This window comes from Triturus cristatus, chromosome 2_1, assembly GCF_964204655.1.
Source record: "Triturus cristatus chromosome 2_1, aTriCri1.1, whole genome shotgun sequence".
Lineage (NCBI taxonomy): Eukaryota > Metazoa > Chordata > Amphibia > Caudata > Salamandridae > Triturus > Triturus cristatus.
Genome location: NC_140581.1, coordinates 164,318,454 through 164,334,385, shown reverse-complemented (window position 1 = coordinate 164,334,385; position 15,932 = coordinate 164,318,454).

Sequence of the window (15,932 nt, the reverse complement as noted above, 5' to 3'; positions counted from 1 at the left end):
GGAGGTTACTTCAACTCACTGACACCTACTAAGCCCAACTAAACCCTATGTTAAGATATGGAATGGGTAGAGGTTAAAGAATATGTTAGTGTTGGAATTGGGAGGTACATTTGATATAATTAACCGCAGCCGACAGGAAGCGGCCTGACTATGGCAGGAGTAGTGCCAGAATACTCTTGTGACTTGATCCCAGCTGCTCCTGTGATGATCCCAGCACCAGTATTTGCTGATCAGACCTACATTAATATCTGGTAATTAGCTGAGATGGGAGATGGGTATTGAGGTGAATGCCCTCATCTGATACTCCTGTACATTGGACCACAGTGTAAATGTGTATCTGCCACTTATGACTGTCCCTCGACTCACAGAGGTCTGCTGACAGGTATATTTTTCATACATCTTAGATGAAACACCCTGATTGCACATCTGACAAATGTACAGTGAGGAGAACTGGATACCATTGGAGAGACTTAGAGGTGTGGATCACATGTCTGGCTATACTAGCCAAAATAAAATTTTACAATCAAATTTAAAGTTGGTGTCAGCCCTGTGACTGTGCCACATGTGCATAAAGGGGTCGCCTCTAATGGTAGCACGTACAAAACAGACCTCATCCCACTCACTAGGGATCTAAACTGAGAGGTCCTCATTTAAAATCTCCCATAATGAGATGTGGTTCTGAGTGTCACACATACTAGCCCTTGACTTTTGACCTTAGTACTGGCATGTTGTGTGAACTGTATTAATCTTCTCTATGTACCATGCCCATTAACGCACCGGGCCTGGCAGTAAAGGGTAACAGACAATCATGCACAGTTTGTGGACCCTTTAGAATTCGCTAAACTGTACTGTCTATCATGGTCCCTCACATCAGCATTCCATCTAGTATTGCCTTGTTCCACATGATGTAAGTGGTGTGGCTCAGTAAGTGAGTGTCACAACCAGCATTGTAGTTCAACATCACATTTGTAGATGAGGGCCTTTCCATTCATTACTTGTGGTGAGCATGTGAGATGGACATATGTGAAGTGTTATACATAGAGTACTGTGGATGCTAGATGTCAAGCTTTGTTTTAACTACCATGCTTAGGTCCACCAATGTGTAGTTACAAACTGTTTCTACAATTCTTGTATCCATACAGACCACTGCCTATCAGAAGAAGGTGATATTGAAAGCCATTGCCCAGAAGGAGCGGACCCTGGGGTCTCCAACAGGTGCAGTGCCCCTTGCCGCAAGAGGTGGGATGGCCTCCGGCGCTTGGCATGACAGAGCTTGATTCCTCCTAAGGGCCCACATACTGGTGGTGGCCCACCCAGAGCTTGGGTAGTTGAGAGCCAAACAGCAGCAATTTGGGGGTGAGTATTGGCCTGAGTGCACAGGCAACTATCTTTTGTTACAGGCACATCCACTCTCAAAGATACACATTAACACAATGCAGCTACCACACCACCAACACACACACTAGACAATAGACAGGCAGATACAACACCTACAGCACCATCCTCTTCAACAACAGAGAGCACACACCCAGATATAATGCCCACAACACCAGATGCAGACACTACACACAGGACCAAGCCACACACACATTCACCAGCCAAACAGGCAGCCACTCAGAGACATAGACGCACAAAACACGCATCCACAAGTCACATCTCACATTCTTCTACCTCCTACATCCAACGCCTCACCTCACCTTTTCCCAAATCTCCCAAGGCCCTTACCATGATTGCACTTGACCTCTTACCTGCCACAGATGCCGCTCCCCTTCACAACCCCAAGAGGGCTGGGTTCCCACCAATACCGTACCCTACCACTTCCGACCCAACACCAGCAAAACTTGCCCACCCACCTGCTACTACAATCCCTACCCCACAAACGGGTAAGGGGAAGGAATCCACCACCTTGATACTGAAGCAGCCCCTCCCAAAAGAAGCAGCAGACCAAATGGTCTACATATGCCGCTACCCTCTCTAGTATCTTTAGAGGGTAAAAAATCCCACGCATAGTGTGCCGCAGCCCTCCCAATCTGACCTGAACCCAGCCCTTCCTCAGCCCAAACCAGCCCTCCCAAATCAACCAACTATGCAACCAATAAAAATATTTAACCTAACAAAAATATTACAATAAACACAGCAGCATTAGTTTTATGTTATACTGTGCACTATATTTAGAAATAAAAACACAATTTGTTTCATTTAAAATATTAATATTTTAATAATTTTATAAACTGTAAAAAATTATATTAACAGAAACTAAGAAATCAAATAAAACTGTTTATATATCATTGTATTAACTAAACTAATATAATAAATATAAAACAAAAAAAACGGTCCCTAAAATAATATAGTCATTTCTACTAAAGAATTAAACAACAATATTAAAAATGTTGTAAATCCACTCTAAGCAACATTAGGAAAAGCACTGGACTTCTTGGAGGTTAGACTTACTATTCCCCTTCCAGTCTAAGCAACAGTTGCTTAGACTGGAAGAAACTGTTGGACTGTTGGACTTCATAGAGGTTAGATTTACTATCCTAACCAACAGTAGGAAAAGTGTTTGAATTTGGAGGGGTAAGATTTACTAGTCCCAGCCAAATGTATGCAACAATAGGAAAAGCGTTAAACTCATAAACATTACATATACCATTTAAAATCATAGTTATTTTATAGAAAATGCTGAAATACCTAACAACAAAAAATGTATAAAACATAGATCCTGATTTATATATTGGCAGATGGGTTAGTCCTTCACAATGGTGACAGATATCCCATCCGCTGAACTATAAATCCCATTGTATCCTATGGGATTTAAAATTTCGGCGGAGAGGATATCTGTCACCATTGTGAAGAGTATCCCATCCGCCAAGATCTAAATCATACTTTATAAAAAAAATAATCATACACTATAACCTATCAAAAACAATATTAATTAAAATAATTAAAATATTTTAAAATAAAAAAACAATAATATTCACCTATGGCACAACATCAGAAAAACACAAAGACCCCAAAAAAAGTAAAAGATTTACTATTTATAAAAATTATTTGAAACATATAACAAGGATCTGGAACAACATCAACTCTGACATCATTAGAGCACAAGCCCTCCTTTAACTTAGGAAGAAAATGAAACATTGCATCTACATTGAACACTGACTCAGATAGGTTACCTTCTCACCACTTTCACCAGCTCTACCTCCAACCTCTGTATTCCCAATGGGGCTTGCTCCCCTTTACAGTGCTAGTGTTTGAACTAAATATTGGTGAGAAAATATTGAGTGACATAAATTTTGTGTAAAAAATATCATGACTACAAAAATATAGTGGAACAGAACATCTAAGGTAAAAATATTATTTTTTGTATATAATATCGTTGTAAAGAATATAGACCCTCATTATGATGGTGGCTGGCCACCATAGACAGGTCGTCAGTGGCGGTCAGTCCTCCATCCAGGACATTGGTGCGATCGCTGCATTACAATGCAGCCAGTCGGACTGCAGACGTCGGGGTAGGACCCCGCCTCCAACAGGATCAAAGATCCTGTTGAGACAGCAGTCGGATTCCTAACCCTACAATGGAGGCGGTGCCTGCACAGGCACTGCCTTAGTGGTTAGAATATCCCTTTCTGACTGCCATGAATAGGCAGGCAGAAACTGACTTTGCCCTTCATCCCCCGTGGGCCACTGCTAAGTCGCATAGAGGGCACATGTAGTGTCCCCAAAACATCCATGCACCGTGTGCCAGGCACCAAATGGTGCCTGACACATGGTGCATGGATGGGCACCAAGTGCCTTTTTCTTCTTTCTTTCTGCCCTTTTCCTAGGCCGCAGCACAAGCCGCAGTAGAAAGAAGCATTTTATGACTGCCTGCATGGTGGTCCTATCCAAATCAGGCAGGTGGGACTGCCGACACATTGTTGGATTGTCACCTGCCTGAAACTATTGCGGTCCGCGATCTGAACGGCCACCATCGTAATATGGGCCATAGTTGTGTTTAATTTTATTTATGTTATTATATTAATGAAACACGCTGCTTTTTAAAAGAATATAATGTATATTACCTAGTATATTCATTTTAGTATTATTAGTATGGTTGTTAACATTTTCTAAAATACATTTTATGATTTTAAATCTATTTTTTTTATTTAATTAGTAATTTATAATGTTGTAGCATATTGTTGGGCACCAGCAGCGCTTCATGGTCAATCTGATGCATGCACATGCTGAATAAGGTAAATTATAGGAGGATTAAAATTGTTCCTTGGCACTACATGTCTCCACCCCAATCACATCTGGTGCATTGGCAGCAAATGGTTTGATTTTTAAATCTACATTCAAAAGCATGGAATGCTTATTAACATGCAGCTCGGCAATGCAGACACACTCAACATACATTTTCATTTGATAGTCTTAATTCTTTTGAAAGTCCGATAGTTTACCGCCCCTGGGGATCTTTATCGGAGAACTCTTTATGGTACTATTGGCTGCTTCACATATTTTGATTATTGGTGATTTTATTATGGATCTCGGGCCAGATGTACTATTGCCTTTTTTACTAAATCGAAAATTGTGATTCTTAAGATCTTGAGATTCAGTAAATGTGATGTACTATTGAGTACATGTTCCTATTAGCAATTTCTTAGAATTTGCTTCCTAAATATAAGGAATTGCTAAAAGAGAATTCTACACATTCACAAATTGCAAACAGCGCCCACATACTGATGACATGACTATCAGGTAGTACATTGTTGCAGGGACATTCTGAAGCTCAGGGAGCTTACAGTGAGGACTTGTTTGGACTCCCAGCTACTTTTCTTTGAAAAACAATGGCGACTCAGGAAGGGCAAACAGAGGACTCCTCAAGAAAGCAGAAGCACACATTCTCAGATGATGAGATAGCTATACTATTTGGAAAAGCCTAACTATGCCTGAAGCCATCAAAATAAGGATTTGGAGTCGCATCTAAGAAAAGATCAGTGCTGTGGGTATAACGACAATATTCCCTAAACTCGTAAGAAGTGGTATGGCCCTTCACTCACACAAGAAGATAAAGCTGGCCAGCAGCAGAATGGAACCTGCTGTCACTGGAGTAGGGTCTGCCATCCAGCTACCACCAACACCAGTAGAAGAGACCAACTCAAGGGAGAGGTGTGGCCCTGGGCCAGATTGGCTGACTCCGAAGTGTGGGCCTCGTGATTTGATCCCCGGCGCCGGTGGCAGCTCAGCATCATCTGACTCTGGGCAATAGCTCGCTTAATCTCCCCGATAGCCCCCAGTGCCTTGAAACCATTAAGGGGTTGAGATGTTCACGCTTTACAAATAGGAAATATTATTATAAATATAAAGCACCCTCACTATGGAGGCTATTTCTGGCCTCCCAAATATTGATACCTCAGAACAACCTCAGCAGCACACAGGTTAGCTTTGTTTTTACTTAACAAGTGTAACAATGTTGGAGCTTAAAATTGTTTCCTTATAATTAATCACATTACATAAAAATGGTTCACCGAAAAAACATTGAACCACAAATATCGTGGGTCATAAATATTGTGTCAAAAATATTGAGCACAAAAAAATTGTTATCCAATACTTATAATGTAAATAATACAAATATTGAAAACAAATGTCGTTATAGACTATGGAGCCAATTAAGATGGCGTCCGACCACCATCATTGAGGTCCTCTTTTTAACCCTATCTCCAGCGAACCACAGAATAAAGTTTAGTAGGTACGCTGGAGGTAGTTTTAATCACTATTGTATGATTTTTTTGCACTCTGTCCCTCGCTTACCTCAATACTATCGCTCATCACAAAACACCTCAGCTCCTCTCCTTTTGAGAGTTGTAGCCTACTTCCTTGGACCTTGCCATCCGGGTGTGAGGAGAGAATGATGAGGCATGTCACCTTCGGGTGAGTGAGTGTTCTTGTCCTGAAAGGATCTCTTCCCCAAGTCTTGTCACATTTTCACGTTTTGACATATTCCAGACGTACTTTTTGTGAGGTTTTTACTAAAAATACAAATAAACAATTGAATTAAATTTAAAAACAACTAAAAATTAACAAACATTAACAATAATTATACAAACAATTTATAAAATACAAAATTTAAAAATACAAAAATGCACAAAAATTATTTTAAAACAATATTATTAACAACAATTTTTTGGTAAACAATATTGACAACATAGATATTTTTACCATCAATATTATTTACCTTAAAATTGATATTCTTGGCAACAAAATTTGTGCACATGATCTTTGTGTATCACAATATTTGAAACTTGATATTTCTGCTCCTCAATATTTTTTATTCCAGCGTTTGTCTGAATACGAACAAAAACAGATACAATTTGTTTTGGGCTCATGTAACTGCTCAATACAGTAACATTTGTTATTTTCCACAAATTTCATTATGGATTTATAGTCCAATAAAAGACTTAGAAGATTTAGCAGTTTAAACGAGTCCAAATTTAAATTTTGCGTTACTGTATATTTAGATAACTAAATACAATAACTTAAAACACTTGAATAATGATTTATGAAAGAAAACTGTGTGCCTCTTAGACTGTGGAGGCTCACACATCAACATAGTCTGTTATGTGCCATTCAAAATTACAATCATACATACATCGCATACATAATAATTATACCTATATAACATTTTCCTTCCAGAGATTTAAGACAATGTTACGGAAGAACATGATAGTCCCAATATGGAAGATACAACCAATCAGGAGTCCAAGAACAATTATAAGGTTAAAGCAATGGAGATCACATCAACGTCAATATTGTCTGTAACAATTTTGTATCCAATAAGAGACACTGTGAGATCTAGGAGAACTCTTGGGTCAACTACACAACATAGATCAAATTCTTTTATACAGCTACTCAGGAATCAAAGATTCTTACCATTCTATCCACAGCTTCTAACCAGACCTTCTGGCACAGGTGCTACACTATTTAGAGCTGGTTCAGACTTTGTGAAAAGTAATGTTAGACATTCAACAAAACAATTAACATGCTTTTAAGAAACTTGAATGAAGGAATGTCTACTATGATTAATAGTACTGACAATTTAAATTAACGATGAAGTCTCTAAGAGATTCCATGTTGAGGAACACAATAGAAGACATCAACACATTCTATTTAAAATGTAACATTTTGGAAAAAGTGTGGAACAATTGGCAACTATAACAGGTATAGTCGATGCACCATTTATATCCAGCAAAAAATATCCCACTGTTTCACAAGCATCAATAACATGCATTGGAAATGTACTAAATATTATGCCAATGATCGTTATGCATAGGCTATAACAAAAAATGATATTGCAATTAAAATCAGGGAACACGATCACCTCCAAATGTAACAGAGATAGAAGTAACACATATACTATAAGATTTAAAAGAGGCACTAACTAGTTCCAAAGAACCATCAATTATATTTTCAAAAGACATACTCCTTAAAGTACCTGAGCGAATAAGCATTCGGATCCCTTAACTAATATCGCGTACTACAAAAGCCAAAAGTCAAATCCCTGCTGCTCCTAGAAGATACCAAGACATACAGTTTCAAGGGCACCTAATCACTATATATAAGAAGAACCCTTCCTTCTACATGACAACCACAATAATGGCTGATGAATAATCACACTTGCAACTGAAAATAATCTCCTAAGGCTAAGTCAATGTGAAACTTGGATGATGGACAGAACTTTTAAAATGTTCCCTTCACCATTTCAAGAAATAGACAACATACAATAACACTAACATACCCCTCATTCATGCACTGCAGTCTCACAAAGTGCAACTTACTATGAATATTTAAACCATATTAAAGTAAAAGTTAACAACTACTCTCCACACAAAGGGCCCGTTATGATGTTGGTCGGCGTTGCCTCCGACCAACATCACCATGGAATCGGGACTGGTGACCTCCGGTCGGTGGTCCTGACCCCCTTATTACAATGCGACCACACATGGTGCAGTCACATACTCACATTTCTCTATTGGAGCTTTTGCTACGTCAGTAAACCTGCTGTAGCACAAGCTCCCATAGGGAAATGGGAGGTTGTGTTCATCCTTGCACCTGCCACACAGTGCAAGTATCAACAGGGGGCCCGGCCCACAACCGGAGGCCGCAAAGAGAAGGGGGCCCTGAAACTCGCCTTCCAACAGGCTTTCCATGTCAGAAAGCCTGGCATGGAAAGCCTGTTGGAAACTAAGCATCATAATCCCAACGATGGAAACGTCATCCATGGGGATTGCGGGCTGGCCTACGACCGGCCGACGGGCTCGGAGTCCAGCCAGAATGACCGGCCAGTTTCAATTCCCACTGCCTACATTGTTATTAGGTGGTGGGAATTGAAACCAACGAGCGAGATCGTAATAGGCCCCTAAGTCTGCTATTACCACCTCAACCAAAGCATTTGGAGACATCTGTAAAAATCTGCATCAAATATAGAATATAAAAAAGCAGTTTGCATTTGAAATAAAAAAGTGAATAGCTCTGGCATATGCCCCTGTTACTGATGCAGAAGACTACTTTGAAGACACTTTGTTTGACAAGCTGCACCACTCTGGACACAGGCGTCAACCGAAATTCCAAAGACCATGGTGGAGTGTCTAGATCAGCAAGTCAAAACTAACAAAGCAGCATAAACATGTTGCAAGCCACACTAAGAAGATTCTAAACAATACTCTACAAATGTATAGAAACCCTCCACAAATCGCAAAGGTACCAACAACTAAGGATACGAACTTGGCGGACAGGGTTACTCCGTCACAAATATGACGGGTATCACGCCCATCATATTACAATTCCTTTACATCTTATGGATCTTGTAATATGTCGGACATGTCTCCATTTCATTTGTGACGGAGTATCCCATCTGCCATGATCATAATCAGGCCCTATGATAGAACATGCAATAAACAAAATCAAACATAAAATACCTAAACAAAACAGGGACATGTATCAAATACTACAAATCAAAGGCAGTCTCTTTGTCAATAACAAAGGAATTCACTATCTAGAAATTATAGCTAAATCACTATTATAATCCACCAATTTACCAATATATTCACAACTAAAATAGAACAACACCAAACATCACTATAACTATAAAGGTATTTAAAATATATTTTAAAATAATCATTTTTGGAAGTTAATCTATAAAAAAAAGTAGATTCATAAATTAATAAAATAAATTATTTTAATATTAAGATAAAAACATTCATAGGACAATAAATAATGTATTATATAAAAAGTACAAACCAACTCAAGAATGAAAACACACATATAAAGAGTTAAACTATCCAGTTACTGTAAAAGCAAAACACATATACTTATTAAAATACATTTTCCACCGCAAAAATAAATAAAAATATCATACTTACAATTGTGTAGCTGCAGTTCTTTACCCACCCCACCACACAAAAATACAATCCATAAAAAAAGTCAAAAGCAAAAAGTAAGAGGCTTCGACAAAAAAATTCAAACATTTAATTTTCAAATTACATCCACTGAAGTAATCCAACATCATTTGAAATCTTAAGAAAAAATTATAAATGTATTCTAAAAAGCACTCTAGGAAATTAAAAGAAAGATGTTAGTGTAAATAAAGCAAATTAATTTTATTTAAAAAAAATATGAACAATCTCTATAAATATAACCCTTAACAAAAATATACATCCTAAATACAATACAAACATAACATTACAAATCTACAATTCTACAAACATAAGACAATACACAACTATATTAATAATAACATATGACTACTACCAAACTAAACCGTTCATACCGCATTACACTACATGACAATGCTACACAAACTACAAGTAAACAACCTAACCAAATAAACAAATGCCATACCCTGCGCTAACTATGCCTACCCACATCGCCCATATTCCTAAACCCCTAAATAAAAACTTTAAAAAGGTCCTATCTTATCTGTTGAACAGCAACAGGGAACAGCAAATGACTCAAATGTATTACACCCCAAACTGAAACTAATAGAGTACAAAATAAAATACAGGTAATGGTAAAAATAAATGGCTGCGAAATAAAAATAAAATCACCCTGTAGAAAGCAATATAAATTTTATTAAAACATCATTAAAAAGTGCTAAATGTATGTAAAAGAGTATTAAAATGTTTTTAAAATGTTATACAATATATTGAAAAAATACCAATACATATGTACTGTATACAATAAATAGTTCTATATAATGTAACGGTATAGTTATGAGTACTAATTTATAACTACAAAAGAAATGTATTATAAAAATGCAAAAATACAAAGTACTGCATATAAAAATATATGTATGACAAATTAATTATGTACCATTTTTCTATACTGGTTGTTAAAACTGTGTAATGAATACATGTAATACCACAGCAACTTCAACATGTAATACATTTTTTCTTTGCAAAAAGTATCTATGTATGAAAAATAAAAATTAAAATGTACATTCAATAAATTAAATTAATTATGTAAATGAAAAATATGTAAAAACCTCAACATATTTAATTATTGTGAAAACAAATGCACACTATTCAAATAGTACAAATTAAAACCCATTTTAAAAAGGTGCTTCACACTAAAATGGTAACATTTACTTTTCCAACTGCAATCTAACCATTGTGGGTAAGGTATTCCACAGTAAAAGTATTAGGGCCTGATTATGAGTGTGGCGGCATGGAAATATCTGTCGAAACGGCGTTGGAAACCCCACCGACTAGTTGGCTTCTGTCCGCCGTGTCACAATGTTGGCAGTTTGCAGAACGAAAGACCTCCTGAGCACTGCTGGCACCGCCAGCTATTCGACAACCGCCTTGACAGTGACACCGGGAAAGCAGCTGTCAGATGGCGGTACAGACAAGTTCACTACCATCCAAATTACGAGTCTCCGTCAAGCCAACCATGGAGGGAAGACCGCCTGCTTCGAGTCGGCGGAATGGAAGGAACTGTGGTGCATACTTACCCATTTATTTTTCTTCCCTTCAGTCTCCCATGTGTATCCCTTCCTCCAGGGCCCCCTTTCACTGCAGCATTTTGACCCCGATGAAAACATCCTTGTTGGCACCAAAATCCAGGTAATTCCGTTTTGCAGTATTTACCCATTGACTGGATTGGACACAAATGATAAAGACTCCAGCAATGGGAAAGTGCCGGTAATAGATGTTTTCTCACATGTGTCCTGCATTTGTGTGCATTTAACGCTTGTGCAGTCGAAAATATACACACATGCATCAACACATATGAAAAAATGTTTCTAACAGTCAGAAGCACCACTGTTGGCCCAGCAGTGACATTGTTATATGGCGTGCGGGAGACCTTCACAGCAGCGGAATGCAGTAAGATCTTCGAACTCATAATCAGGCCTTTAGGTTTATCATTCACGCGCAAACATAAACCATTTTGGGAAAGGTGTTGAACACTAAATGGGCTAGATTTACTGCTCCTACTCCAATGTAGACGCGTTTGGGGAAGGTTTTGTACACTAGCAGGTTAGATTTACTAGTCCTACTGCAATCTAAACCATTGCAGGGAAGTTGATGTATGTTACAGAGGTAACATTTCATATTCCTACAAGACAATACATATTTTTCACAATAATTATCAATAACAAAAAAAATAACTATAGTTTACAATACACATTAACAATTCACATGAATACAGCAAACACTGGAGAACAGTTAAAAACAAACAGAAAAAACATTTCACAACCATATAATTAATGTAAAAGTAATACATAGAAATATGAATATAAGTCAAGAATTTATGAACTACAATATTTTATTACTGTATGGCACCTTTACTAACAATATAAATATCATATAAATTAGAAAATGCTAATTTAATAACTTATGTGGTCATTACGAAGGTGGTTGGACGAGTGTCTAACCTCCATCATTGTGGGATTGGGACCGGCCGACAAGTAGTCAGCTGTCCCACCCACCAGATTAGGATGCGACTGCTGAGTAGGTGGTCGGAAACATCACTTTTTCAATTGTGACTTGTACTGCAGCCCAGAAAAGTGCGCCACACAAGACGCAATTCAAAAAGGATGTTTTTAAACATCCATGCACTGTGTGACAGGCACCATGTGGTACCTGGCACACAGTGCATGGATGTTTAGGGGGCACCACATGTGCCCTCCTGGCCACATAGCAGAGGCCGATGGGGGCCCTGCTGGAGGCCCCCAAAGTCCCTTTCCGGCTTCCTGTTCATGGCGGTTGGTCCCCTATGAACAGGCAGTCGGAAAGGGATATCCTAATCCATATGACAGTGCCTGCACAGCCAGCGCCCCCATTGTAGGGATTAGGAATCCAACCACTATCCCGACAGGATCCTGCCTCCCACCTCTACGATCCAATTAGCTGTATTGTAATGCAGCGGTCAGACCAATACCCTACCCTAGATGGCAGGTAGCCTGTCGGTGGCATACAGCCCACCATAGTATTGAGGGCCTTAATGCATAATATTTATATAACAATAAAGCATATAAGTTTAAACTAAAAAAACATTGTTTAGACAACTTAATTTAAGCAAAAAATTATGCAATGTCTGAATACAATTTTTACACCTTAAAATAAATATTTATATATATTTCAAATACATGAATCAAAATTTGAAGACAATGTACAATTTTAAGAAATTCATAATTAATATTCAGTTTAATTGCAATTCAAAAAATGACAAATGTTAAACTTAGAAAATAAACCATTAAATACAATATTAATCTAATAACAAATAGTTCAAAATCCTTTTCTGCCTATTCCACTATAAACTCAACATCCAAATAATAATAATATTTAAAAACGACTTCAAATACATACGAATAATGTTGTGCTAAAATATTTAATAAATGCACAATTTTAATTTATAAAATAAACTGAATTCAAATTTTTATGCACAGAAAAAAGCAAAGAAACATAGTTTATAATTTTAAACAAAACTGTAAAAGGTATTCACATAATACATTAATCCATGTTTAAATATTTCATTTTTACTTTCATAAACACATTTAGGGCCTGATTACGACTGTTGCCATCTCAGGACTGACCGACCTCCAGTCGGCTATCCCGACACCTCTATGTTACCACACATGGTGTGGTCATATACTCCGATTTCTCTATGGGAGCTTGGGCTAAAGCCGTAGCACAAGCTCCAACAGAGAAATGGGAGTTTCTGTTAATATCTGCACCATGTGGCACGGTGCAGGGATTAAGATGGGGCACCATAGGTCACTAATACCATTTCCTTATAGCCATTGCCACTTTAATGTAGTTAGAAACCTTAATGCATATATCATGTGTAGCCAAAGAGTGCAAGTAATTAAAATCCTCAATATAAAAGCATGGCCTCATTTATTTTAAAATCGGGATTCCACATTTTTCTCTTGGCTCTTTATACAGAGCGCAAAAAAGCATAAAGTGCAGTGTGCTCTGGGCTGCCAGATTGTTACAGGGGCAGGGCACCAGATTGTCTGCCCACCCAGTTTGTTTTGGGAATGCCACTAAAAAATGCGTAAACAAGTGAGTGAGTAAACAAAATGCTGTTAAATACAATAGTGTCTGTGTGTTTATAGTGAAAGTTAAATAAAATTGCTGCTGGGCAGGGAACAAACAGGGGGGGGCCTGCTATTTCGGGTTGAGAGCGGCGTATGTTTGCCCTTACTGAGTGTGCCTCTTTTATGATATTTTTCGCCTTTACATGAATGCTGGCTGGGCACTCAAAATATTGACCCGAGCCTAGCCTATCAAGGCCAACACTGACAAATCGGAGCCAAGGAATGGTTAGTGTTCCATCAAAATTAAGACAATGTTTTATAATTTCTCTCAAGAACTCCAACTCTTCCGATAACCAGATTTCAACCCACAAAAGCAAGTGGGCAATTCCTATACAATCCTCTACAAAGCCAAGCCCCAACTCATGATGACAAAACATTGTAGGAGCACTATTTGAAGTCATTAATAGCCTTTTAGTAAATTTATTTTATATGACTTGTAGCTGATGGCTGTTATGATAAGCCCATACTTCTGCTCCGTATGTTGCCACAGGCACACATTTGGCTTTATAGAGTGTAACTAGCTCGGTCACAGGTTTGTGGCCCAATTTACAGGCAAAACGAAAAAGCCCCTCAACAACCCTGCCTGCATGTTGCACCCTTGCGGTGACAAACTAATCCCAATTCAACCTATTATTAAAAAGGTTCCATAGATAATTAAATTGTTCATTTTTTCAATTCTCTTAGCCCCCACTACGTACTTCCTGGTTTTCGTCGTTTTAGTCCGACACACCATCACATACGACTTAATAAAATTAACTTTTAGATCAAGTGCCAGCATAAAATCCACAAATGCATTAAGTAACTTTGGAGGTCATTTGCTGTCAGGGCCATTAATACAGTATCATCCGCATAAGACAGTAACCAGACCTGGGTGCCCCCAATACGAGGGCAGTCAATTTCCTAGCTAGACAAAAAAGCATCTAGTCCATTGGTGTAAATTAAGTAGAGGAAAGGAGATAAAATACATCCCTGCCGGACACCTTCTGTGAAGGCAATAGGTCTAGCTTTTTCCCCATGTAGACCGTATCTTATAGTAACAGACGTGGAAGCATGGAGCCTACGGAGAAGAGAAATTAAGGCTTCTTCAACTACCATTTTACCCATGAGTGCCCACAGCTTGTTCCAATTTACTGTATCAATTAAGTGGTAACTCTATTAAACAGTTCTTACAAATAAAAATTGTAAATGCAATTTATTACTTACATTGAAAGAATACATTACATTTCAAACCTCATCAAGAACAAAATAATTTCAGTTTTAAAAATAGTAAAAATTTAATAAATTAATTTAAGAAAACAATTATGTACAGAAACATACTTCAAAAAGTCTCCAAATCCTTTTCCCCCAAAAACCCAAATCCTGTTACTAAAATTGTTATTAACATTTATTACATTGCATGTATCGAGATAACGCTGCTGGCAGGCATTAGAAACCAGTTACGCTGCTCGTTTTATTTGTTTTAATATTTGTCACTTCATTCAGTTTTGTGCACTGTGCCGTGTATTTTATTTCATTGATGCTTCGCTCTATGTGAAATCGGCCTGCATTTGAATATTGTAACACTGGGGGACTAGAAGGGTTTGGGTAACCTTAGAATTGTACCCTTACCTTTGAAAACCTCTTGTTCTTTGCGTCTGCTCCCCGGTCCACCACAGCTTCTGCTGATTGGGTGGAGGGAGCTCTAATGCTACATTTTCCCTCACTTCCGCCTTGACATTGACGGGCGCCATCTTGGGAGGGAGACGGTCTAGTCTCTCCACAAGAACTCCAGCACCACGCTGCAAAATCAGGAAATGGCACCGATGCGCAGCGGACGCGCGCAGTGGGCAAGCTGGCGGCGGGCCAAAGGTAAGCCCGTCTGCGCCCGTCCTCGTCCAGCGCCAGCCATGCTGCAGGTTCTCAAGCAGACAAAGTATTTTCACCATATCTCCTAAGACAGTTGAACACAAATAATCAGTGTGGACACTATCTGGAGGTGGAAAAAATCAGAGGCCCTATTACTTGCTGGAAATGTCAAGCACAGGTAGCACAGGTACCATTTGTTGAACTTAATCATGCAACGGCAAAAGACAAAGGAGTTAACCATAAGGTGGTAATAAAGGGGAGATTAATTAATGCACGCTCCCTAGTTAAACATGCATTGCACATTAGAGAGCTAATCATAGACAATGATTTAGACTTTCTATGTATGACCGAAACCTGGTTAAAATATGACTGCAATCCTGATATCGCAGTTGCTTTGCCTCCTAATTTTACCATCTGTAGGAAAGACAGAGAGGTCGGTGGGGGGGAGGAGTGGCCATCATGTATAGAGACACTCTACAATGGAAGAATTTTAATTTACATGGGC